The sequence below is a fragment of the Falco rusticolus genome, chromosome 14 (assembly GCF_015220075.1).
Source record: "Falco rusticolus isolate bFalRus1 chromosome 14, bFalRus1.pri, whole genome shotgun sequence".
Taxonomy (NCBI): Eukaryota; Metazoa; Chordata; class Aves; order Falconiformes; family Falconidae; genus Falco; species Falco rusticolus.
This window is the reverse complement of record NC_051200.1, coordinates 1,870,574-1,894,988: the sequence shown is the minus strand read 5'-3', so window position 1 is coordinate 1,894,988 and position 24,415 is coordinate 1,870,574. Positions and strand designations below refer to the sequence as shown.

The 24,415-nt window shown below is 43.6% G+C and overlaps 1 protein-coding gene across 21 annotated transcripts in view; it reads left to right on the top strand.

Annotated features, from left to right (window-relative positions):
- The window catches only part of C14H8orf48 (chromosome 14 C8orf48 homolog), a 97,690-nt gene extending 75,970 nt beyond the window's left edge, over positions 1-21,720 (top strand). For 11 of the 21 annotated variants that reach the window (XR_005107436.1, XR_005107438.1, XR_005107437.1 and 8 more), the window contains 9 exons: positions 2,525-2,613; positions 7,585-7,693; positions 11,619-12,838; positions 13,155-16,799; positions 17,825-17,884; positions 19,065-19,161; positions 19,849-19,952; positions 20,293-20,372; positions 20,447-21,684. The gene's annotated coding sequence lies outside the window, so the exon portion shown is untranslated. Of the gene's footprint in view, positions 1-2,524; positions 2,614-5,461; positions 5,589-7,584; positions 7,694-11,618; positions 12,839-13,154; positions 16,800-17,824; positions 17,885-19,064; positions 19,162-19,848; positions 19,953-20,292; positions 20,373-20,446 lie in introns of all 21 variants that reach the window. The other 10 variants (XR_005107430.1, XR_005107427.1, XR_005107428.1 and 7 more) reach the window with 10 other exon arrangements.
- Positions 21,721-24,415: the final 2,695 nt, after the last annotated feature.

Sequence of the window (24,415 nt, the reverse complement as noted above, 5' to 3'; positions counted from 1 at the left end):
GTGTATCGATGGCGCAGGCGAAGGTGCAGCCATACCTGCATTCCCTTGGAGCTCGGTGCTGATGGCCAGGCAGCGGCAGCAGCACTGAGCCGTGCGGGCTGCACCGTGCGCTTCAGAAGGGAGGTGGACACGGCAGGAGAAAGCTAGTGCTGGAAAACACTTCAGTCTCAGTGGTTCATTGGAACCCGTCTCCTGTGAACATTCATCTCTCAGGAGTTTGGTCCTAGATTTGATCTTTGTGGTCACAAATGTAGTGTAAATGTTGGTCCTTCTTCGCTCTTCAATCACACCCATCAGAGCTCTGTCCCCGACTTAGCACCAGGCAGGGGTCTTGTATACGATTGCCTGGTACCCGTTTGTCACATCGTTGTAGTATTCACAGGCTTTTCTAGTGTTGTAACATTTGGATGTAGCCTCTGTGGAAATTCCTCAAAGGCTTAATGTCTGTCAGTCTAGAATCCTTAGCAGGATTTCAAGAGGGATTATGTCCTATGGGAAAGTGTCAGCATTTCATCTTACAAGCAGCTTAGGAAAGGAAAGCATCGCGCTGCTTTCTGTCTGGTTCAGATTTTTTCGGCTTTCTGCATTGGGAATATGGACAGCAGTAGTCTTTGCTTGTAAAGTAAAGGAGGATATGGCCATGTTAGAAATTCTCCATGGTTTTGATACGCTGCCAGCAGTTTCTCGGAGGTGCCCAGGTGAAACAGTGGAAATGGTGCTTTTTAACAGAGGATCTTGGAATGCACTGAGTGAAGCAAATAAAAGACATTTCTGGAATGATTCTTCCTGTTGAAAATCAATGGAAGACACGCTGAAAATAGTGAAATGAGGAGGGTCTTGCAAAGTAGAAAAAGCTGTAGGAGCCCTTTCTTGGAGCAAATGTGTCAGTGAAGTACCCTCACTGCCGTCACCCACCACTCCCTCTGCCTCCTGGAGAGACAGGCTGGGGTACCGGCCCCGCAGCACGGCCACCTCACCCACCAGCCAAAGGACTGGCTGTGGAGCCAGGACACACCTGAGTGCGCAGAGCAGCGAAGGAGCAGAGAAGAGAAAATGAACCTCATCACACTGAGTCCGTGGGTGGTGACAGGGCAGTGAACAGCATTGGTTTTTACCACGTAACTTAGATCTTGCCCAGCTGCTCAGTGAATGCTATTGCAAGGCTGACGGTAAAGAGCAAGCTGGAAGCGTATAATTAATTCCCTTCTGGAGAAGAAACATTGCTGGTTATTAGGATTTTTATTTTTTTTTTAGTAACTGGCACACCCTAACCATCTTACAGAGTGGAAGGGTATGAAAATCTAAGCCAAAGGTGGGACAGCTTAGTTCTGGGGTGTTGGACACCTGCTGGATGCAGCAGAGCAGGAAACCCAAGTGCTTTTATAAAGCAAGTTTCTATACTGATGGTAAAAGAGAGGAAGGTTCAGGTGAGGCTTTCAGCAGTTCTGCATTGGTGACTTCAATCTGGGTTATTTTTTATGCAGAAAGGATCCATCAAGGCACTCAGAAGCAAAAACATTTTGACTGAATATAATTAGGAAAATGGCTGGTGTTGGAAAAGACTGAAAACGCATTATGTGTGTATGTATTCAGGGGAAGCTTTGTCACTCAGTATGTTTGAAATCGCAGTTAGTCTCCTGAGTCTAATGGAAAAGCAGTTTGCATCTGGGAGAAAGCAAGAAGGCTATCCCAAAGAAGGAGCCTTGTAAGAGGCAGTAGCCAGTCTTTGTATCTGTTGCAGGGTCTAATTTTCATCAGTGGCCGATTGCAGTTCATTTGTGAAACAGCTAGCACACTTCGCTCCAGAGGCGCGGGGCTCCTGCAAGTGGGCATGCAGGATAATGGGATTCTGTCTCCACAAGGAACATCATGCCTTGATTTTGAAATTTAAAACAGGATTTTAGCAGTTGAGTAAAACCAGGGGGTTTTGTTGTTGTTTTGATTAACAGTGGTCCCTTTACAATGTAACTTTCTGGAGCTGGAAAATGTTTCCTTCCCCTTTTGTTTTGCCATGAACACATAAACATTCATAAAGTCATTCTCTCTCTGCTTTGCACAACATTCCATGAGCCTGAAGGGTTGCCCAGGCAGCAAAAATTCCTTGCATATGTTATCATAATCTCCAGTTTGGTTGTTGTTTAACACATCTTGCTTTTACAGGTTTTGCATCTTAATCCGAGATGATTTTCTTGCCCTATCACGGACTGTTAACAATTTTTTTTCTTCTGCTTTACACAAGTTACATGCATTTACTTTTGCAAAACTAACTTTCCAATCTAACTCTGTCGAAGAGTTTATCATTGCAGCTACTTGATGTTTCATAGATAACAGACATGGTGGGGAAATCTGTGGAAGCACAACACCTCTGCTAGGCAAGCTCTGCCCCAAAAGACAGTATGAAGCATAATAAATACAGTTCCTTCTCCTGTTTCTCAAAAGAGTCTCTTCATTAAGGTACTGATCTTCACTAATCTCTCATGTGGCTATTTAACACAGGTTTGTCTGCATTGATTTTCTTCTGCAGATCACTTCAGCTCTTGCACACTTTGAACCCATCTTGTGTGCTTGACATGGTTTGTTGCCTCTGGATATATTGCAGGACACAGCAAGCTGGTGAGTCTCTGAAGCCAATTTTTTTACATTTGAACTTGCTAGGTCACCTCTTATTATAAGACTGACAGGCAAGGGCAGCTTCTAGCTGAGATAATTTGTAAACTTCTTGCTGATTTCTTCCCAAGTGTCATAATGAAGCATCTGTGAACAGATCATTTCTGGGATCTGCAGCTGGACTGGCTTGTAGGTGACAGCCAAAAAAATCTGTCCCTACAGAAACAGAATTTGAATTGTCTGCCGTAGGTCAGCTCTGTTCTCAAGTATAACTTAAAATAAAGCTGGTATGGAACAGAGCAGGCAGAATGCATTCCTGTGTCTGTGGCAAGCTTTGCTGATGTATTGAGATGAATTAATTTTTAATACCATCAACAGAGCTGCTGGAAATCATGCTAATCTCCATGACTGTCTTATACTTAATATGGGAGATTTTGGCTTTGATTCAGGATGACTTGTTACTGCAACAGAGGTCTCAGTGCACAGGAGCACAAAACTAGGCAGAAACAAGTAATTGGTGATGTTGACAGGTTGGGAGCGGTGTGGGGGCAGACGAGCCCATCGCCTGCCCGAGGGAGCATGTGGGGAGCAGCCTGCTCCTGCCCCAGGGGCTGTCTGCATCACAGGCTGGAGAAGCGCTAGGATGCCTCCAAGTCTCCATCACTCCAAACTGCAGAAAACTTCGAGTCAGTATTTACATTCAGTTGGGTTGCCTCAGTGCCAAATTGATGTCAGAGAGAAAACAAAAATGGTTAAGGAATTTGAAGGATTGACTTGGAGAGGTGGTTAAAATTGTTCAACATGCATCGTTTGCCTTAAGGGCAAACTGGGAGGATATGGCTAGGAAGTAAAGAATTAGGAGGCTAAGAAGACAAAGGAGAGACAGGCTGTTAGTGGGAGTTGTGGAGGAGCCACTGGGGTCAGTGAATAAATTAAACAGCAGGAAAATAGACAAAGTGTGTTCTGTTCCCAGCACTGAAACTGATTTCTGGAATGATCTTGAACAAGTTACTTAAGTTATTTGGCTGTCACTTTTCTTGCACAGTGCTGGAAACTTGATTTCTTGTTGCCTACTAAACAGTTTTTAGGTGGAGCCCTGAAGCCACATTGTTCTCCAAGAATGTACAGTTGGATTGTTGTTGCTGAGTCGTCTCCTCCGATTCTAACACAAGAATTTAATTAAGAGTCTTTTCTCTGTACTGTAAATATTTGCCCTCTCTGCTGAAAAAATTAGTTACGGTGATAATACATGAGATGCTTTGAATTCTGTGGATGAAGAAGTATTGATATATGCTAGTATCATGTTTTAAAGTGACCAAATGTTTAAAATTTGTCAAGATTGTCATACGCAGCAAACACAAGGTGTTGTACTAAAGTGTGTCTAGACACACTGCTGCTAAATGTAAGAATACAGCTCTTGTTGCAATTACATAGCCAGGGGTTTTAGCAAGGAGTATGTCAATAAAATATTGAAAGTTAAATACCAGGTGAAAATGCAGGCTCATGAGATCCATTAGGTGGAGATCACGTCCCTGACAAGGTGCTGATGCTGGGAATCAGTGGTTGGTGCACTTGAGATTACAATGGTAGAGAGTAATCTTGAGAGATGCAACAGCAATCCTTTCCTGTTTGCTCGCTGAGATTCTTGGTAAGGTCAAGAAGGTGGAAGGACAGCAAATGCAGGACATTTGTTTCCCCTTGTGTTTCAGTGCACAAGGTGCACGATTGCTGAGCTCTGTCTAGCTGGCATCCCCCTGCTTATGAGAAATAAGCATTTAGAAAACAAGACAGAGAAGGAATGCAAGCATATGTGCATTGTACAAGCCATAACAGTTACCAACGAGTGTTCAGAAAAAAGCCTGAAGAGTATCCCAGAGCACTGCGGAGGTTAACGCACTGCCTGAAGCTGTTGCTGCAGACTTTCCAGGAGAGAATGATTTTTATGGGCTAAAATCAGCAGCTGTATGTCACCCGTCTGTGTGACTGTCAAATGAGCACTGCTGTCTCTTGAAGCTGAATTTTCTGAGGTGACCAAGCTGGTACAGAACTGGTGAAGGTCCATGTTTACAGCAAGCCTCTGTGGGACTGACATGTTGTTTAAGGTGTCTTAAATAGGGACAGCAAGGTGCTAGGAGAGACTCTGTGCCAGGCTGAGCAGCAGTGAGTGGTTTTTTTTGCAGCAGGCAGATTCAAAATCTTTCCAGTCACTGTAGACAGAGTAGTCATGGGTAGTCATGGATATGTCAAAATGTTAAGCTCATTATTTCATATTTAGGTAGGGTTCAAAAATGTAGTTCATAAAACCAATGCAAAATAATATTATTCTCTAACTGGAGTGTCAGCACTGGAGAGCCAGCTGACTTCTACCCCAGGGTCTGATGCACCAGCATGTTTTGCACCATGTGTACCACTGTATCAGACATCTAGGGGTACATCTGTGATAATCATCACCTCTGAGTCTCATAGCAGGAGGATGAGGTCCCTTAGGTATAAGTGGAAGCAATCAAGGGATCTGAAAATACCAGACTGAATCTTTTCAGTGATTCATTAGCTTCTGTATGGTTTGCACATTCCAAGAATGATCTCCAAGGTCCCTGCTCTATAAGTCAGTATCTTGGGCTTAACATTCTATATGAACAGCTAGACTCCCATCTGAACGGTATGTACACCTGAGGGTTTCATTAAAAAGTTAGCTTTTGCAGCCTCACCATGTCAAGCAGTTCAGTGTTCTCCAGCAGGCTGATAGATGTGTGCATGTGCCTGTGTATAAACAGGGACTGTAGGTGAGGCTATCCACATTTCCATCTCAAAACCTAGGACTGGTTTTGAGCTGCAGGGTTTTCTTTGTTCCTAGTTCTTCAGATGACCACATTAATCCTGTTCACTGCAGTCTCAATACAAACTGGTTTGTGGGAGAGGAGGAGACTTGCCAGTTCCAGGACAAATGTACTTCAGAGTGTATTCACACCATTGAAAAGTAGGTGAGTATGTAAAGTTTTCAGTAGGGCTTACTTTTTCTGCATCTGTAAGGTTGTTCTGTATGCTCCAGACACCTTAGCGCTGTCTATGCAAATGGTGAGTCAAGTCTTGAGATGCTCAAGAGATATTTGTATTCAGAAGCTGGGATCTTTCCCGTATTTGAAACTTACCCTGTAGTCTCCTGGATCATCAGCAGGGCTGAGCCCCGAGGCTTTCAGCACCATGCCACGGTGCTGATGTAAATCCCAGGGCTGGTGGTGTTACTGTACTGGGGACAAATGTGTTCTGAAGAATATCTAAATCTGTCAGTGCGATGCCTCAATGCCTTTTTGTTAGCAATAACACGCAGCAGAAGAAAGCTTGTCAAAATTATTTGCATGCCTCTCAATGTTTTGTTCCACTGAAAATGTTACAAAATATAACCCAGTGAAGCTAGACTTCTCATCACTAGTTGTCTACTTTTAAAGATGTTTAAGACATGAATTATGTGATCAATGTAGTTTGCTACAAAGGGAATAAATGCACCCACTGAGGTTGATGTGCTGCTCAGCAGTACTGTAGCTAGAGCTCAGGAAACAGGATGGGGCTCACTCAAGGAAGCAGAAAGGAAAGGAGAGCAACGGGAGAGAAGAAGAAAATGGAAGCAATTCCAACCTTTCCTAAGGACTGGAACAGGGAGGAATATGTTTAAGAATCTCCATTATCATTTAGTCTAGACATGATTTCTTTTTTGCTTATTGCTTCCAGGATCAGGATGAATAGTTTAAGTAATTAGTTTAAAGAGTCTGGATCAATAACTAGTTAAACAAACAATTGTATTCTTGTTTCAAAGCACAGATTTAGTTTTAACTACTTCTGGAAGGTCTTTAGCAATTTGGCTGGGCTTAGTGGTGCTGATAGTGTGCTTTTATATGTTTTTGGTGGCTTTCTTTTTTTACCCCTGTTCTTTTTTTTAATAATATGTCAGAGGAGGGAAATGGCAACCACAGAAGAAAGTCTACTCTTGAGCATGCTGGTGAAGGATACCGATCAGGAAGACAATGGACTGCAGGGGGTTTAGAGTAGATATTGAAGTTTCTGTAATACTTTAAACTCAACCAATCCTTCAGTGCTTGTTAACTATTTGATCCACATGAAATGGCAACTTACAATGCACATATAAAAGCCTCTGTACTGCTGCTCTTTGCTCCTTCCTCCTCCTTTACTGTCAGACTCAGTGAAGTGCTGAAGTAGCTTGCCTAAGGCTATGGATACAATCGATTAGGAGGTTGTAATTAGGAGTCTTAGCCTGCTGGTCATTCTTTTGGTCTGTCTTATCGTGATTTTTCAGAGGAAGAGCCCATCTGAGGTGCTCTTCAGAAAATCCAGGTCAAGATTTTCAGCTCCTAGAAATCTAGGAAACTTAATGTCTAGTCTTAGATTTGGTATTTAAATCCATGTCTTATCAAACCAACATGAAGATGCACCACACTGTGATCATACTGAAACGCAGTAGAGGATCTGATAAAGGAGCAATCCTATAATCTTGAAGAGATAGCCTTTTAGATTCTCCATTGCATATTTTACATTGGTATTTGGTATGTCATGAAGCCCAAAGCATACCCTGCCAGTGAGATCCATAACCAGTCCTTTGGGTTAGCATTCTCAGGCCTTTCACTTCTTAGATATTCATGGAAAGTAGATTTTTCTATTGCATGTCAAGAAAAGACCATGTTTCTTATTAAGGGTGGAATGGTAATATGTCATTTATAAGAATCTTCCATAAGCTTCTAGCAAGGCAAAAAGGTATCTTCAATTTTTGTGATTTTTTTTTTCCTTTTTTTTTTTTTTTCCCTTCCTTTTTGGAAGATTGGAAATTTGTTACTTTACTTTCCAACTTCAAGCAATATTCCCTGCACACACATTTTGTGGATCATTATATTCTGTGGACTGTTTTAAGGGGACGCGGTGTGCTTGAAGGCTTGACTTCCCTACACTCTGTCTTCTTTCCTTTTTAAGGTACCTGCAACTGAAAACGTTTCTGGTTGGTGCATGCTGACACATGCAACGCGGCGCGTCTGCCTGTTTACGCGGAGGAGGCGAGCAGAGAGTGGGGCAGGAAGAACAGGTAACAGATGTACAACATTTCTTACACGCTTCTCTACTATTAATATAGGCTGCAAGAGAAGATACTGTGAAAAGGAAGATCCAGGTCTAGGGGTGGGAAAGGGAAAACACATTTTAAACCAACTCCAGCTGCTTTGACCTACTGCATATTTACTTACTGTTCAACACAGGGAGAGTGAAAATAGAAGCCTGAATTGCCGCAAAGGGTTTTCCCTCTGTAGGAAGGCTATTTTCTGCCTCTTCAGCGTGCCAAGATACAGGGCTGTCAGACCAAGCAGAGGGGCTTACACGGCCAGGCAGACCAACGCTGGGCTAGACTTTCAGACCCAGACGTGCAGCCACTTGTTTGTGTCTGGTAGGCACAGAAGTCTTGCTCTCTGCGCAGGCTTTGTGGCAGAGTTTTGTGTTGTGTAAGGCTGGAGAGAGACATCTGAAAACAAAGTGCACCCCAGGGGAGCTCGTGCTGCCGAACCGTCGGAGATGAGTTGGCAGCACACCAGCCCCCAGAATAACGAGACTGAAAATGAGCTCTGACAGGTTAGATGTAATGCTGCAGGGCCCACTGTGCTAGATACCAGCTTCGGTGCTGGCGTGCGGAGGGATTTCAGCTGCGATAGCTTGCACAGGGAGAAGTACTCGTCCCACTGTAGGATGGGAGCAGCAACCTCCTTGAGTGCCGGGACCTCTCCGAAGGCTGGATACAGGAGGCCGTGTTCTCCGAAGCAGGGGTTGGTAGTGAATGCCTCCGCCAAGGGCGGCAACAGGAACAGGTACAGGGCAGCCCACGGGCAGCATGCTAGAGCCCTGGCTTTTCCACGGTGGGACTGAGAGCTTAAGGTTTAGGTTGTTTGGGAAATCCCATTCTAGCTCCAACCCCCATCAGTCCCTGAATCCTGCATCCCATTCTAGCTCCAGCCTACATCAGTCCCTGATTCCTGCCAAATGGATACACCTGGCTTTCTGTGTGTATGACCTTTAGTCCTGAAATAAATTGACATGGGCAAACAGGGACTAAAATGAAACTGCTGAGCTCTGGGACAGCTCTAGAGGTGACTATGCAAACCCAGGAGAGGGTGTGGGTGGAAGTGCACTGCCCAGTGGGTGTTTGGACAGAGGATTACAGCACAGCTAATGTTGTAAATTTGGATAAAGCGTGTTGGCAGAGCTGTGTTTTGACAGGAGCTCACCATGTCCAAGATGATAAAGCAGAGTTGGAAGGAAATGGTTCTGAAATGGTGAACTACTGCCAGACCTGTGTAATGAGAAATATCTGTCAGCTTTTCCATGCACACTGTATTTATGCACTTAAACACTGACTTCACTAGTAAATTTGTAAAAAGCCTACTCCAGTGGAAAACTGAGCCCTGATTACTGTGCCAGTGTATTCCTCGCTCAGAACTTAAGAAAAGAATTCCAACCCCTCCAAGTCTCTTCCAGAATTGAGAAGAATTTAAATACGTGACCCAAATACAGCTCGGTTCCAAGCAAAGCAGCGGTTTAGCTTGCCAGGTGGGGTGGCTGTGTTAGATACTCTCCAGAACAGGGTCCCAACTGCACGAAGAAATGCTGGGATGTGGGTGATCCAGACTGGGATGATCCAGTATGGCTGTGTTCTCACAGACTGGCTTTTCTGCAGAGAGGAGGCAGAGGGAGAGCAGGGCTTGAGAAATCCTTTTGTTCCCTTTGCTGAAGAGTTCTGCCTGCATGCAAGCTAGAGAAAAAAAGTAAAGGTTGGAGTTGGTGTCCTGAAGGAGTGTTGACTGCAGCGTGGACTGCATGGGACTGAGGGAGGGTGAGGGACAACAGGAGACTGTTGTGTTCTCTTGGTGGGAAAATAAAGGATGTGAGAATGGTACTGCTATGCTTCCACAGCACCAATGCAGCTTGTAGCACAAGTCTGGATATTTCAAGACTTAGCTAAAGGATTAGGAACCTTATTTTTAATGACTTCTACCCCACTCAGCCTTCTGACAATCATCTTGAACTTGAGCTTCATGAAGTTGTTGTGACTCTTCCCAGGAGAAATTTAATTTACAGTGAGCCCTTAGTGTTTTGTGATGGTGGCTGTAAGTACATCTTGTACTTCTCTCTTTTTTAAAGTACTGTGAAGACAGATTTGGTTCATCTTCACCATTCCTAGAATTGCCTGATTATTCACACCAGCTTCTCGCCTCAAAATAATTTATAAGTTCTTACGTCACCTTCTCTCAAGAGCCTCTACATTGATTAATCAACTTTTCTAAGGTGATTAATAGTTTGACAGAGACCAGGTAAAATAACTGCATGAAAACCATCTCTTAGTCCTGTATCAAAATTCCTAACGGAGGAAAGTGACCTTGAGTTCCTCCCCTTCCTATAAAACATGCAAAATCGGTACTGCTGTCCCTATGGAAATAACAGGTCCAAAGGAACTCTTGTTTCCCTTGCTACTGGATTCAAACCACTCACGAGATAGGGATACACTGAAGTATTTTTCCTCTCTTAAGTTTTGAATAAGTTTTTAACAAAAACAGCCCTGCAGATAATCTTGACATTAGTCTTTGAGCCTTTCTTTGTGTTATTCATGATGCAAGTAAAGTCAGGGCCTTGTAATTAGCTAATCCCTGTCGGATTTGCTAGCAGAACATCTGAAGTCCCAACCATCTTTCAAGACCAGATAACGGCAGCAACAAAACATTAATATGGGCTTTGTCTTTAAAAGCAAAATCTTTGAAAATTAGTACTAGAGTCTGAAACGCTCGTTTGTTCAGGACTTTTGCAGATCTAAGCACATGTTGCAGCCTGTTCTAAAGTCTAGTTAGGTTTTCAGCTAAAGGAAACTTTGTTTTTCATGTGGTCTTAAAGAGAGATTTTTCTGGCTTTTAAAGCTGTTTTTCTCTAAGAAAATATATTCAATTGTCTGGCCGCCTTCCCTCAGAAGGTGTCATTGCATTTTTTGTTAAAAAAACCCAAACCTTGCAGTGCCCTGTGAAAAAGAGCTGATGTTTTTCTCACACATGGAGAATGGGATGTACAAGGAGTAAAAGTGATTTACCAAAACTAATGAAGAAAATCCGTGATGGAATTGAGATTAGAATCTTAACCTGTTTCCTTCTCTACACCTTACTCTAGATTTAGGTCAGCTCTTGCTGGGCTGAAGCTAGGATCACTGAAAGCAGTGGCAAGCCTTCCACTAACTTCAAATGCGACAAAAAATTTTGCTAAATATGTCTGAAATAATAGTAATATAGAAGTTCATAATGGTCCTTTTGCTATATCCAGAGCAGGCCACCACTAGCTCACAGGCTGGTTTAGGATTTCTCCATGGCATTCTTCATAATGTAATTTTCATTACATGGCTTGTATTATGTTGAATTCAGAAGACACGTCACACGGACTAACAGCACATCTCAGAAGCAGGAGGGAAAAAAAGCGGGTATCTTCGCTGGCTGTAGGCCAAAGCTTTTTGTCTCTGTGATGATACAAATGTTGGGTGTTAAACTTTACTGGTCATGCAAGATTGCTGTAGTAGAGGTAAAGGGCAAGAGTACCCTGTATTCCCTGATGTGATCGCCGAGTTCAGCACTGATGTAGCATCGGTGGGGGTTCAAAATACGGCTGCCACAGATTATCTGGCTGGATCAGAGAAACGGAGTTTCTGCTTGCAGGATGGGAGAGTTTGCTTTGGGCAGCAGTGGTTCGGAGATCGGTTTAAATACCATCACAAAGAGCAACTTTACTATACGTTCTTGGTGCACAGTTACAAGAAAAGTTTTTAGGATAATATATATGATAATGGCATTAAAAGGAATATGAGCACAGAGAGGAAGGTGAAGCTGCAGTCTCGATTCCAGGAGGTTAGCCTGTGTTAATTCCTTTGTTAATACTGTCAGTAATCAAACCAAGTGTTTTCCAACGTGTATGGATGTAAACTGTTTTTCCTGCAGTGGCTGTTCAGAGAGGAGGAGTGTGTGGAACTGTCTTCTGGATCTGCAGAGTTAATGGCACGTTTTCTGTCCCTTTGGAGAAGGCTGGATTTTATGTTGGTGTGCCCCGGTCCCTGGCCAGGCAGCACCGTGGACAAGTAAGAAAGCAAAACGGGAAAAATCGGAGAGGAACTCCCTCTAACTGTGACACCGCATAGAAAAGTCTGCAGGCTGTCTATTTCACAACAGGTTTGCTTTAAAACTTGATATTTCATCCATCTTATCCATATAGTTCCTGCAGGTAACAGTCAGGAGTTACGTATTCGTATGTCATGAAAACCACTTGATAGTTCTGTGGCATACTTTTTTTTATTGCTAGGTGTGGGGGACTATTTGTGGCTCTGAGGTTTGGCACTGTCAACAGGGAAACTAAGGCACAACAGATTATGGGTGTACAAGACAGACAGAGTGTGTAAGGCTTCCCTAGGTGGATTTGGGCAAAACATGATGCTGCGTGAAGGGAGAACAGAAGGAAGGTGGCAGAGCATGGAGGTGGGAAAAACTGCAGAACAGCAGGAACAGAGACTGGGAGGGACTAGTAGATTTGTAGAGGCAATAGAAGAGAGGCAGAGGAAGAGCAGAAGCCAAGTGCCTATGGAAGCAAATGAAATACTGGGTATGATAAAAGCCAGAAGAGCCTGGCAGGGCTAGATCAGCACTAGGAGGAAGGAGTTAACAGCACCTGCTGCAGCACTTACTCTGCTGTTGGCCTCTCATACACCACTGGTACCACTGCTTTGTCCATGTCAGTCTTCAAAATATGCAGAGAAAATTCCAGTTCAGCCTCCAGTGATTTACTGTGTTTCTGTGTCTTTTCTTCTGGCTCTGAATTCTCCAGGGGGCCCAAAGGGCAGCAAAGGGCTTAAACAACAACTTTTTTTTCTTTTTTAAACTTTCTCCATCGAAATACATGGTCTTTTCCAGCATTAGTCTGAAGCCTCATTTAGTAGAGGAAACTTTGCATTTAATCCACAGACCTATTAGGGAAACAGCACAGCAGGAAACTAGTTAGACTGGTGAGTAGAAAATAGACTTGCTAATAAACCTCTTGTTCTCATTACAGTCCCAAGATGCTGAACATTTTTTGTTTTAATAAACAGAAGCTGGTGAATTTGGATGACACTTTTTTCTTTTCCCTTAGATTAATACCTTGCCGTCTGGTTCAAAGGCAAGAAAACGAGGTATTTCAGACAGAATTGTACATTTCTTGTATACAACTCATCCCTTTGCTTGACACTATAATCACAAAGAAAACAAAAACTTGGCTTTTTTGTATCAGTGTAACTTTGTTGTCTGGTACGTCTTGGTATGGCATAAATAAAAGGAGGACAAGGCCCTGGAGATTCTGTTTCACTCATCGTTTTGTCCTTTCATCTCACCAGTCCTTGTTTTAGGATATGTCTGTCTAGAGCCAAATTTCAGTTTGTTCTTTATGCCTGTTGTTTTTTGGAGACCTATTTCTATGAGCATGTCCGTGACTATTTGTGCTTTCCTTAGAAGCTGAGAAATACCAGCTTGGCGATATCTCTCTCAGAGCTGCCACAAAAGGGCTGAAGTGCAAAGAGTGATACACCTAAGAAAATTGCATGGAGCTTTTTCTTAGATGCAATATCAAGGCAAAGAGGTAAAAAAAAATATTTTTAAATGTTTATTTCATCTGGGCACTGGCGTGAACTGGTATCTGTGGGAGCAAGAGGAGCTTGGGGGTAGGAGCAGTTAGTGTTATTAAAGCCCTGACAAGCATCTATTTGTGAAGGTTTGGAATTCCTCCAGATGTTTCTCCCCCCCTCCCCACCACGGACGTGGTAAAGTCTGTGTCCAGTTTGGGTTTGGAACTTGGATATCCTGATCCCCAGATCTCAGCTTACGCCATTTCTTTTCATTCTTCTTCCCCAGCATATCTTGGATGTAGCTACAATAAGTGAAAAAACCCTTCACACAGGTTCAAAGGGCAGTGCTTATATGAGGCTACTGAATGTGTAAGTCGTCTGTCAGACCTGTGTCGGGGCTCTGAGGGCACTAGTACCCCTAAGGGCCCTAAGCAGTCTTGCCTGGGACCCCCATGGTGAGGAGTCCTGGTCCTGCTCAGCCTGGGGCACTGAGCCCTTGCCCGAACCACGCTGCCGTGTGCAGGTCCCAGCCCTGTTCCTGAATTCCTGTCTGCATTTCCTGGATTGACCTTGGACCTGGCTGGTTTTTCTACCTACCTACCAAAATGCTAAACACGGATAGTTTATTGGACTAAGTTAAACAGTGGTTTTGCAAAAGAAAGGTGTTTCTCTGCTCAGTGCACACCTTGGCAGGGTCCTTTGGGCAGTAGGGGTGCTAACATCGAGAATAATGCTTGGCTGGAAAGATCTTCTGGATCGGGTGAGCTGCCATTAGGCAAATCAATAGCTTTGGAGCCTTCGTGACTATATATGTCAGTGTTGGTAAGTGTCTCAAGATTGTTTCTTATTGTTCCGTATTTTTTGTTTTAACATGCAAACCCATCTCTGCGTTGTAGCTAGGTTTCGGGATCACATCAAAGAACATAAGTGGGTTAAGTTTCATTTTCACCAGAAAGAAGGAACTCATAAGCTTGTATCTGTGTAAAAAAAGAAATTAATCTATTTTGGAAGTGGCAGGATAGTTTCAGACACAGAACAATAACATAAACGCTGCCAGTCCGCTGGCATGTGGGACAGCAGTACCTACCATCAGACCCAGGGGGGTGTAGAAGGCACACGTGGATGTTGCCTATATTCCCTGAAACAGGATCTTAGGAAAACTCATTGGTTTCTTTTGATTCTAATCAGTATTTGTCTATTAGTCTTAGTCATAATATTACTGATTTTAATAGCAATCACAGTCTGTCAGTTCTCACATAAACCATCGCAGATTTTTATTAATCTCATGTTATAACCTGGATACTTCATAAACACCCTACCAAAGGATGTCTTGCTTTCTTAATGAGAGACCTTACATTAGATAACTGAAAATCAGATCCAGTGTAAGGACAAAGACCTTGCAAGCTTTTTAAGCACTTCTAAGGGTAAATCTTGTTTCTTCTGGAATTGATGGGTGTAATTTTCTTTTGATTTCAGAGTTCTAAAAAGGAATTTCGTATTTTCCTGTTCCATTCACAGAATTAAAAGAGGGACTAGCACTGGCGAAAATGTAGCCCTGCTGCCGGCTCGATGAATTTGCTGGCCAGTTTTGCATGTTCATGTAAACAGTGGGACTGGCAGGCAGCACCAGAAGCTACGTGCAGGGTGTGAGATCCTACGGTTCTGTTTACTTCAGAGAGTTTTGGCTGTAGGAAGATGGAAATTGCCGCAGGGGGTTGTAGCAAGAGCCACATCTCATCCTTCCTCCAGTCTCAAAGAGCAGCCACCTACCTTTTAAATACTCTTGAGGAGAGCGGTTACAGAGGTACCTGTCTAAAGAGAGAGCTCACAGTTGTGGGTGAATGTCTGACACGGACCACATTTACGCCTATCTTTTATCCTGTTCGTATAACTATAGTGTTCTCTCTGAGGCAAACTGTCAGTCACTTGTCATCGCTCCAGTGGCTTCAGTGGAGCTGTGACAATTAATCCCTCTGAGAGGCTGCTCTGCTCTTTCTGCACCAGGCTGTTTCTGAAACGCGCTCACCTTTCTAGCTCTTGTTCCGTTTGCAGTCCGTGAAGGCACAGGGCTATCATCCCCTGACCTCATGTGCCAAGATTCAGACAGCTTGATTGAGGCACTTGATTTAGGCATCAAGAACTGTCTTATGAAGGGATTTCCTCTCCAGTCTGTGGACAGAATTGGTTACAGCCACTGAGGGATCCAGGGCATCGAAGGGAGGCACCGTCCTCTCCCCGCTGGCTGCAGAGGGGCCCTAAGCGGCCTCAGAAGGTAATTCTGGAGTTGTTGCTTTAGTTTTGTTCACCAGCTTGAGACGGGCTGTGTAGCCCATCAGCAGTGTGTCAGCACGTCCTTGTGTGCCTCACGCAGGGCTGCACACCAGGGGTCTGCCCCTGCACAGGACAAGGGGTGACCTTGGCTATAAAGTCCTTTCCAATACAGGGCTGCACAGAGCATCAGTTTTCTGAGCCCTCTGTGGGACTTAACTGCATCAAATACAAACCTGAGGGGTATTTAGGTGGCCTTAATCACATCCTAAAACCATTAGGAGGAGTTTTTCAACTTCTTGAAACCCTGATAAGGTAGACCTTGCCCTGTCTGTAACAGACAGTTTTGTCAATATGTTCAAATTAGGTGGCTAATTTTGCCTTAGGGTAAAATGATGTATGAAATTCCCCCATCATCTGATACCAGCAAGGAGTCTGTAACTTCTTTCTTGTTCATTTTCATCCAGTTCATGTGCCTGAGTTGCAACTTGATTTATTTTCTTCAGGGTTAGGGCTTCCTTAAGGCCACCTTCTTCTTGCCATCTTTCCACTAAAACCAGTTGGTTTGCTGGAGAACAGCAATGAGATCACCCAATTTGTAACTCTTTTCAGAAGCCTTATACATTCTGTGAGGTTGGTTACTCTGTGTTTATTTTCATTGCCAATTTGATTATCTTGGTCTTTCATACTTCTCTTTCCTTACTGGAAGTTACAGCTCTGAAGTTCGTATCTCCACAATATGAGCTCTGAGACAAATAAATCAGTTGGCTTCTTTGCAGTGTCTCTGCTTGGATTAGTTGCTCTCTGTCCTTCACACAAGGACTTGTAGCATCAGGCCCAGATTAGCTTTTCTTGATTGCATCATCTGTCTTGTAAAAGACATCCGCTTCTTTTTCTTGCTGCTCTCAGCATGCTACATATAAACTGGTGTTCATGAAGATGGCTGTGAGAGTCAATCCTTAGGAGAATTTTCTCTTGAACAGTGTAAGCAGCCCAGAATTCCTTTTGAAGCCCAAGGATGCGACTGTTTAGGTTAGAGAATGTGAAACTCTCGAGAGAAAATTAGCACTCTTTTATACTATTCAAAGTAACTTAATCACTGGTGATTAATAATAAGCCGTGCTATTTGTTGGACAGGTTCTGTCTTTGAGGGCATGGGAATGAAGACTTTGGCAACAGAAAGACAAGAGACAACTACATTTATATAATTCAGGGAAGAGGTTTCTCTGAGGAGACATAACCAGAGGCTCTAACTGTCTTCAAGGTAACCTAGTATATATCCCTTACTTTGTTAATTCCTTTCCTGTGGGGTAGTGTAATCTATTTCATATGGTGATAGGACAGAGAATGATGACCTAAAACTAAAGCAGCAAAAACTTAAGCTAAATATCAGTACAATTATTCCGGAGCGCTGAAAGTTAGCACCAAGCAAACGCACAAATGGTGGAGGGATTAACTACCGTTTCTTAAGGGAATCAAAACTAGCAAAAGTTAAGGCTGACATACTAACCCACCAATGTTAGCTAGAACAGATTTAGTGTATGAGAGAAAGCGTCAGTGTTTTAGAGAGGCAAAGCACTCTGCACAGATGTTGGAGTGAAAAAGCATCCCCTTCCTTGGCAGTGCTGGTGGGGCGGTACATTTGTATCACTGCAGCAACCACTGCCAGGATTGGCGTTACTTTTTTGTCATTAGGTGGCCAGGGAACATGTTGGATGGGAGCAAAACTCCCAAAAGCATAAGGGAGCACAGGTTTGATTTTGTTTGTGGAAACAAATAAAACCAGATACAGACCAGATTTTATTTTCTGAAGGGAGTAAACCTAAAAATGAGTTTAGCTGATTGCCATCCAGCAAAGTAACTTAGCAGAGTAAAGTTATTTAGAGGTCAATAGCAAGAAGTTTAAAAGAAACGGTAATATTTCAAGGCCAAGGACTCAGAAGTTAGGAGGCAGTAGAATTACTGTTTCTCAGAAATGGGAATTTGTTGAATATGTATGCTGGAGTACAAGACTGCCAGCTCAAGCCGGCAGTAGATTTTGGTCTGTTTCAGTCTTGGTCAATCACATTTAGGATCAGGGGTAACTGACATGGCTAAAACCCCTAGCCTAAAAGTAAAGATGGCCAAAACAATTCCGTCTGTACAGGTTTTCTTCTGTGGCATACTGGCTGAGCTGAGCAGAAGCATCTACCTAACATTTTAAAGGTCATATTTGTGCATATCCTATGTATCTCCATCTCTGGGATTGAAAGGTGAAATGCTGTTGTTTATTTTCCTTGCTGCTTTTAGATGCTTCAGGTTTTGGGTTTGATTTTGCTAATTCAACCTTCTGGAGTCCCCTTAATTCTGGTGAGTGCTTATGTTTTCAAAAGGTTTCAGAAACCACTCTCTGCGGCATCTTCTGAAGCACTTCTTTAGTGTTAAGTTTATTTTCCAAAGACCTGAATATTCCAGTATCACTATTATAAACCATACGTAATTATATGTATCACTGACAGCAGGAATTAAATCAGAAGAATTCAGGCTGGTCTGTCTTCATAGTGAAAGAGTGATGAAAGGACACTGGAGGAACTGGGAGGATTGTTTCTCTGGGTATAGTCCTTTGGAAGTGTAATCCATTTTTAGCTCTCTTGGTGCTGTTGCTCAGCAGAACTGCAAACAAATTGGTCTCTAACACCTTATTTACGGGTCTGTTTACCACTGAGAATTCTGCTGGTGTCAAGATGCAAAGCTGCAAAGGGGCTTGGTCCGGCGTGGTCTGTCTTGAAGCTGCTTTGCGCTCAAGAAATCCTGTATCTTACAATATATCAAACTGAAAACAACCCGATAAATCAAACCTGAGGGAAGGACTTCAGTTCCTTCTTCGCTTAGGTGGCAGGTTGAAGTTGTCCAGGTAAATCTCGCTCTTCTGAAGCCACGAAAATGTGCCGTGAAATAACCTTAAATACTAAGTTTTATGCTGAAGGTTGTACTTAACCATACCTGTCAGGTATAACGCAGGACACATTTCAGCTCCCTGATTAAAGATGGTGCTAGGAGTGGGCCAGGCTTAGGTCTGTTTGGGTGGGCAAAAATGGGTTGTAAGGAAAGGAAAGGTTAAAATATCCCCTTATTTATGTGGAAAAACATGAACTGAACAATGTCATACTGGACCTGAAAAGCCAGTCCGTGGGGCAGACTATAACCACAAAGGTATAAATTAGTATGTGATCAAAATTACTATGTGATCAAAAGAAATGAAGTGGCTTAGCAAATTATTTCCTGTCAACTGAGCTGCAGTAACAGTTCACGTGCCCATTTTCGATCTGCACCGGTGGTGAGCTACCATCCACTTCACACACGGAGGGCTCAGGGTGAGTGCGCACTCCATTATACAAGTCAGCAGCCAGGTGGAAGTGTGCAGTGACATACTCATTCTCAGCTGTGAGCCTGTACTTTAGGATGACGAATGACTATAAAATGCAGATTAACCACTATTAGTGATAGGGAGAAGAATCAGGTTACTGATTTATTTTTTTCCCCCGCTTAGGTTTTATGCAGGTCAGCTGAATTTGATAGGAACTCATGTTTTACTGTTTAGCAACAAAGGCAGAGAAGAAGCAGAGATACCCCTCAGTCCATGGCGGGTACGTACCGTTACGAAAGCCATCAGTGGTACCTGGCGATCTGTCCTTGTCAGGGTCCCCCAGCATGGCTGTTCCTTTGGAGAGCTTGCCCAGCCCTGGGGTGCAGAGCAGCTGCTGGGGGAAGCAGCGCTGCCCGGCCGGGCACCAGGCTCTTTGCTGCCCTTTGCTGACTGGGCGGATCCATTTAACATCCAGCTCAACTGGGCTGTTTTCCACTGGAACACTGGTAGCAAGGGAAGTCCCAGTGTGTGCTTAGGCGCTCCTGTGCACCCCCATCCTGCACAGTTATTAATTTATTGGCTATGTTAGAGAAGGTGGCAGCTGCTGGTTTTAATTTGAATACGGTGCTGGTTTCTCTCAAGGAGGCTTTGTCCCCATATTAGGGAGGATCAGAAAGAATTCTGTACTGGAACCATCTCATGATACTTTTACTACATCCTACTCATCTTTTTGGTTTTTTTCTGGCAGAGGGTTACATACGTTAACTATCTTTTGGCAAATCATTATTTTTTCCAGTTTATCGTTTCATATGTTTGAAACTCAAGCTATTGACAGCCTTCCCTTTTATTCGTTTTGTCTAAATATGTTTTAGAGTTGCTTGCAAGTGTTAAGAACACACGCAGACATCCCCTGTTAGGAAACATGGGGGAATACATCACGGTCTCCTCTTTTTTTCTTTCCTCTCAGACACAGTCACACACACTTTACCATTATTATCTGGTCATGGTGGAGAAACAGAATGAAAATAAGTGGAAAGAGATAAAATAAATATGCTCCAAACCCATTTTTTGGTAAGTTACTTAATATGGCCGTATGGAGACGGCAGTTGTCTGAGGGTGAGGTGTGAGATATACGGGGCGTAATTGTTTAACAGAAGCAAGCATGTATTCCAGCATGCTCAGAACACTGGCCTGGGAACCTGCTTCCCATTACGCTTCAAGCAGTTCCCTGGACAATTAAATCTGCAGTTACGTTACATTCCTCAATTCCTCATTTGTGTCTCATTTTCAGTGATGGTTTTCATCGCTCTGCGAAAGAATTTGAGGTTTTGGTTTCCTGGCAAAGAAAGCCAACAGACTATATAAATTTTTCACAGTTTGTACATGTTCAACAAGTGACTCTCCATTTCAGGAGAATTTCACCAGAACTGCTAGATTTGAGATCCCAGCGCAAGGTGGCTGTGGGGCAAATTACAGCCTGGTCACTCTTAGGTGAGTAAAGCACTGAGGTAGGAGAGGTCTGTTCTCACCCCGTTAAGGTTTAACTCTGTGTTCCCTTCTTGCAGTGCCATGGAAACAGCAAAATTGCAGTAATTCCTTTTGGCTGGGTCTTTTGAGTCCCGCCAGTGATTGTAAACTTTCAGAGTTCACGCCTGTTGATAAAGAGTTTCAGAAGAATGCAGGAGACTGGTAAATCCGTTAGTGCACGATGTTAGGGAGCAGGAGAGACCTTCATGTCACAGTACAAGTTAAAGGTCACGTACTTGGAGGGGCAGCATCCCCACCGCACCACGGCCGCGGTGGCTGGGGGCACTGCTTTCTGCGCCCCTTCCTCTCCGACTGCCTCTTCCTTTCAAACCCAGCACCTTCCCAGGGAGGGCTAAAAGGAGGCAGATGCGTGCATTTTGTTACTGCTGGTGGTTTGAGAACACACCTTTGGTCATTGCTAGCCAGCTTTCAGGCTGTTAAAGAGAAAACTCTGAAGTACCGGCCATCGGGTCAGTACTGTCCTACTAGTAAAGAAGAAAAAGCTGTGCAGTTTCTAGAAATGACACAGCCAGTTTATTTTGTATGTTTTTCAGACATTTTGTGAGCCACATAGCAAGGGTTGGGCAAGTCCCACTGAATCTCAGTATTAAGGATAAGAGAATAATGTAAACACAAATTCCTTGACAAAGGCTAGCAGCCAGATTCTGCTGTCTGCTTCACTGGAGTAAAACGTAGGGACTTCAGTGAAATCAGCAGACTTACTCTACTTTTACACTCAGTTAACAGAATTTGGCCCGAAGAGACTGAAAGAACTGATGTATCACTTTTATTTAGTTGAATATAACTGTTAGGCTCTGTTCAGGAGAATATTTTAATCGGGCCCCATATAATGTTGCCTGTACTTTATGACTAATTTCTACAGCAATACTAATTTGATTCTGTAGCAATATATTGACTAAGAAGGAATTAAATTGCTTGCCAGGATAATGGGGTGAAGAGAGAACTTAGTAGGAGGGGTAAGTATGGCAGATTTCATTGATCACAAGAATACTAACTATAATACAATATAACAAAGTTCCTATAAGAACAGTAAGTAAGGAGTTTAATATATCACTAGCAGGTATGAGCTACTTAATCTGCTGCAAGACATTGTGCTTTTGTCTGCTTGGAAGTCAGGCTCCATCTCGCCCGACATAAAAATTGTTTGAGAGCCTCGAGCCATTAGCTCATAAAGAACACAGGAAATAATGTTGTTATTGTAGTACTTCTGCTAATTTCATCTCCATATCATTGCCATGCTAAATCAGAAAAAAAACCAACGTTAAAAGATGTAAATTGTTCTTAAAATCAAGGGGGAGAGTGTTTGTGCAGTTTTATTGTTGGGTTTTTTATAACATTATGGATGATGTTGGTAAACTCATATTAAGTGGAAAGTGGTTTTACTTCTTCCCCTGCAGGTTTTACAATTATTAAAATACAGAGGTTATAATGTAATTTATTTAAATCTGTTCTGAGGAGTGTAGAATAAAATATTAAAAATTACTCAGACCTGCTGAGTTTTTGAGGATCCTTTCAAAAAGATTTCTAAGTGTCTGAATGAATCCAGGAAGATTAAGTATCAGAAATACACTGCTTAAATAATGAGCTTGTAATTGCAGCTTTTATGTACTAGGAACAGGCATTTTTGTCATTTGCTCTTCTTAGCCGAGATGGAAGCTGCCTCCCCTTAATTCACATTTACTCTACCATGGAAGATAGTTTATACAGAGCACTGAGGCTCCGCTTGCTTAAACGGTGAGGCTGTAACAGCAAACTGGATCAACAAACATTTGTTTGCAATTCATTAGTGTAATTCTTATTTCAGATGCCTAATATGTCAGATAGGAGACCAAGATCAAAATTTACTGCTGGTGTAAGCAGATGTAAATCCACTGGTCTGAAAAGGTTAAAAGATCACTGGAAACCATCCCAGTACAATCTTGGAATAACAGAACTCCTTTTGCATTGCACATTTCTTTGAAACCCAGCCCTCCTTCTCAACCCCCCCCCAGAAAAGCAGATGTCGTGCAAGCCTTCCAAAGAGCCACGTTCTTGGACCTGGGTCAGGAAAGGATTTGAGGATGATGAAGAAAAAATAATGGAGCTTCCCTTTGTCCGTCCAGCTGCTCCCTTTGTGGAGCAGAGCCAGCACAGCTCATCCTCCCTGGGGTGCTGGGGGCTCGTGCGGCACCTTTCACCCCCTGGTTGCAAAGCGTTTAAGCTGCAGTGACAGCACAAAGCGTGCCTGTAAGATGGTGGCACCTCTGCACAATCTTTTCCCGTACAGGGTGTTGTAGTTTAACTCCCACCAGCAACTCGCCCCCCGCCAGCCGCTCGCTCACTGCCCCCAGTGGGATGGGGGAGGGAATCGGAAGGGTAAAAGTGAGAAAGTGTCTCATCCTGGGGTGAGATAAAGGCAGTTTAACAGGTAAAGCAAAAGCAAAGCAGAACAGGGAATTCATTCACCGCGTCCCATGGGCAGGTCTCAGCCCCCCCAGGAGAGCAGGGCTGCATCTGCGCAACCGGGAATTAGGAAGACAAACGCCATCGCTCCGAACGTCCCCCCTCCTCCTTCTTCCCCCAGCTTTTTATTGCTGAGCATGACGTTCTGTGGCATGGCCAGCTCGGGCCAGCTGTCCCGGCTGTGTCCCCTCCCGTTCCCTGTGCCCCCAGCCCTCTCACTGGCAGGGCCTGTGAAACTGCAAAGCCCTTGGCTCTTATAAACATTACCAACAACAGCTAAACCCATCAGTTATCAGCATTATTCTCACAGGGAATCCAGAACACAGCACCGCAGCAGCTACTAAGACAAAAATCAACTATCGCAGCCAAAACCCGGACAGAGGGGAAAGAGCAGAGAGGACCGAAAGATGAGATTTCTGCACGATCGCGTGTATTTGGTGCTGCACGGGGTAGGTAGGTTAATGCACACCCTTTGGTGTGCATGTGGTGATTGCAGGTGCATCTTTTGTGCGCAGTTTTCTATATAAAAATTAAAAATTTTATGTCTTGGGTCTCCTGTTGAAAGCAGCAGGACTCATGGCTTTGCTGATGACAGTGTGAGCCCTGCCCCAAACAGCGATACAGCTGACTTGAATCCCCTCTGCTTTTTGAATCTGTACCCGACCTGTGGTGGTTCTCATGTAACTTTTTTATCTTTTTTTTAATTATTTTTTTAAATCTCTTTTTCCTCTGTCTGCTCCACCGCCTGTGAATAGGCTGGATCTGTTGCAATGGGGGGAGCCCCACCACCCTGCGCAGGTCACCTCTGTGGTACCCCGCTGCTTGTCCTGGCAGGGTGGAACCCTGCACCTCATCCGTAGGTCAGAAATTATTCAGAAGTAGAGTGGTGAGACGTGTATTAGTGTGATCCTTTCCAAACCCAAAGACTTGAATCCAGTTTCGATTAGAAGATGTTGAGCTAATTTCTTGGAAAGATAAATCTGGTTCCGGTTGTCCCTCCCACCACCCTTCTGTACTGGTGGCCCAGAGCGGTTCCCTAAGTCACACATCTGGCTGGACATGACCCAGCGCCTTGCCCTCTCCCTCAGAAGCTGAAAACGTGTTTCAGTGTAGATGAAAATAGAGTTTCTGCTTCGTCTGCGGGCTCCAGTCTGGCATGCCTGTGACTGGAATCGAGAAGAAGGTTTCTCAGCCACGAGCACTTGCCTGGCTGAGAGGACAAACAGCTATCAGCTCATTACCTGGCCATAAAAATACATTTCCTATAGAGAACGTGTCAAATCCTTTTCCTAGGGTGACAGTAACTGCTAAGAGGATTGTCAGTCAGGGATAGTAGACAAACTTGAAATGGTGCTGCAGTGGTGTTCAGCTTGGTTTTTTCCTTTTTTTTTTTTTTTTTTTTTTTTTTTAAAGGGGGAAATTTAAGGTCGTAAAACTGAACCAGCTTTCAGTTTGGGATATTGCAACTCCATTAATCAACGGGGCAGGTTCACCAATAGCTTCAGGAAATCCAACTTTCTCCTGTGATCTCTTCCTAGTGTACC